Genomic DNA, 2,797 nt, shown 5'->3' with positions numbered 1-2,797 from the left:
TACTGGACTTCCTCCTCAAAAGGGAACCGTTTGTTAGGGTCAACAGCTCCAGTGCCCATGGCGGTGAAGTTTGTAGATGACACTGCAGGAAGTAAGAGGATGTACCAGCAGTGTGAGGAGCACCTCTGGATAAATGTAAAGAAGACAAAAGAGCTCCTCATAGACTTCTGGAAGAAGGCTGACCCTGTTCCACTGGTGACACTCAATGGCGAGAACCACAATCAACAGAGGCCTGACCTTCAACAACACACAAATCATCAGAAGACTGCCTGGTCCCTCTGTAGATAAAAGCAGCTCATTTTAACGTCACAAAACAAAATTTTTATTTTCAGGTGATTATACACTAATGAAATCGTACCTATGAATATAATATTCAATTAATGCCAATAGATCCTCCTAAACATTAAACAGTGGAACTTGTTAAGTGTTAACAACTCTTTTTGGAAATTGCTTCTCTCCTTGGCATTTCTAACCAAACAATCGCATCAAAATGTTGGAAGGAAGATAAAATATGATCTAGTTTCACCAAATCAGCAACATAGATGGTGGTGTGTGAGTACTTCTTTAGGGCATTATATTAATTATCAACATTAATAATTGCGTGAGCACAAATTACTAATTTGAGAAGGAGTTGTTTAGTGTGGCAGCAACATTAACTGTCAATCCAGTGAACATTGTGCTATTATACTGGGTACGAGTAAAAAGTGTAGGAATTAATTACTCATTTCATTCCCAGCTTAATTGTTAATGATATTTCTGACTAAGATTGTTTGCTCTGTCTATCTTCTTCATTAACATTCACAAATTGCACTTTAACATCTAGACTACTTAGGAAGAAATCTGTCTGTGTCGCCCTCATTCTGCAATCAGACATTTTCATACAACTTTGGCTTTTATAAGCTCAGTGCATTCGTTCACTGATGTAACACAAGTAGCTGCAAGAGTCAAGGTGTTCCTGGTAAGTAAAGGAAGAAGAATGTGTATTAATATTCATAAAGGAAAGTGACATTTATATCTGCACAGGACAATGAGAAATGTTGAAAACCTGTAATGATAATGATCCATCTTAAGTTTACCAGTGCACCCAAATGTTGTGGAAGCAGCTGCTGTAATTCAGCCAGGACTGTCAAACTGAGTGTGGCTCCTTTGCTGCTTGGTCTCATTGCCCTCATTGTCTATTAGATCCAAGACCAGAGTGTGGGAGAGCTGAGAGGTGAACTGAAAAAGCAAACAAACAAACAAATAAATGTCCTTCAGAGCAGGACCACTAAATTTGGCCAGACGGTTATGCTGTTAATTTAACCTTTAACATTAATTTTGATCTAGAGCAGAGGACTAGGCCCTGAGTTGAGGCCCACCACCCTCCTTCCTCCGACCCTAACCCCGAAAAAATAATATAATCCGCCTGCAATAGTATTATTATTTTTAAGAAGGCATCCAGTGTGTATGACATTGAGTAGAGAGTGCAGGCAATTATGTTGTAAGTGTAAGGTTTAGAAGTGGAGTTAATTCATATTTGAAAGTTGTAAGGCTCAGAAGTTAATTTACTAGAAATGTATTTACAATGTTTAGTCAGTTAATTATTTACATATTTATGTTACACAATTATTATTTACATATTTAACACAGTCAGGATATTCTGTTGAATCTGTATGAATGAGTTTCTGTTTGATAGGCTTTCCCTCACTGATGAATGTTGTGGAAAAGGGCGAATGTGCCATGTAGTGTAAAAGTGCTTTGAGTGGAGTGAAAGGCGCTATACAAGTACAGGTCCATTTACCATCCATTTACCTCCTTAACCCTAACCTTGAACACCGGTGTCCCACAGGGCTATGTGCTTACGACACAATGGTGATTGGCCTCATCGCTGACGATGAGTCGGACTACAGGTCCAGCACCTGGTGACCTGGTGCGCCAACAACAACCTGGCCATCAACTCCAAGAAGACCAAAGAGATCATTGTGGACATTGTGGGCGCACACACCCCCATCCGTAGAGCGTGTCCCCAACTTCAAGTTTCTGGGTGTCCACATCTCTGAGGACCTCTCTTGGACCCTGAACACCTCAACCCTGATTAAAAAGGCTCACCAGCGTCTCTTCTTCTTGAGGAAACTCAAGAAGGCGCGCAGCATTGCTAGGGACACCTCCCACCCAGGACACAAACTGTTTGCCCTCCTCCCCTCTGGGAGGCGCTACAGGTCTCTCTGTTCCCGAACTAGCAGGCTGTCAGTCTGCTAAACTCTGGGTTGAGGAGACCCCCCCACCCCCCTGAACTCATACTGTAAATATCTTAATTTATTGCCGTTATATTTATTCTGTTTATAATGTAAATATCTTGCCAGCATATTCATTCTTATATCTATAATGTTATTATTACTTTTTCTTTACATATTTCTGTACCCTTTGTAATTGCACTTTTCACTATTTGCACTTCTGGTTGAATGCTAACTGGCATTTCGTTGTTTGTACCTTGTACTTACAATGACAAATTTTTTAAATGTTAATCAATCAAATTTGACCTGGGAGTGTTTGGGACCTTTTCTTTTTTTGTGTAGGGAAAAACAGGGAGGTAACCTGTTGACATACAGGCCATGCCCTTACTCACACCCTTATTGATCATGTCACTTACTTGTTGCATGTCCTTTGTTTTTTCATCAATGCTGGAATGTTGTGAAACTGGAAACCCAAACCAACCTGTACACCTTCCATAAAATGATTGATGTTAATCACACTGACTGGAGTGTTTGGCACTTTTCTTTCTGTTTTGTGTTCTTCTTTACCTTGTTGTTTACGTCTT

Source organism: Morone saxatilis, unplaced genomic scaffold (genome assembly GCF_004916995.1).
Source record: "Morone saxatilis isolate NCDOM2014 unplaced genomic scaffold, NCSU_SB_2.0 Contig12, whole genome shotgun sequence".
Classification (NCBI taxonomy): Eukaryota; Metazoa; Chordata; class Actinopteri; family Moronidae; genus Morone; species Morone saxatilis.
This window is presented reverse-complemented; position numbering follows the sequence as displayed.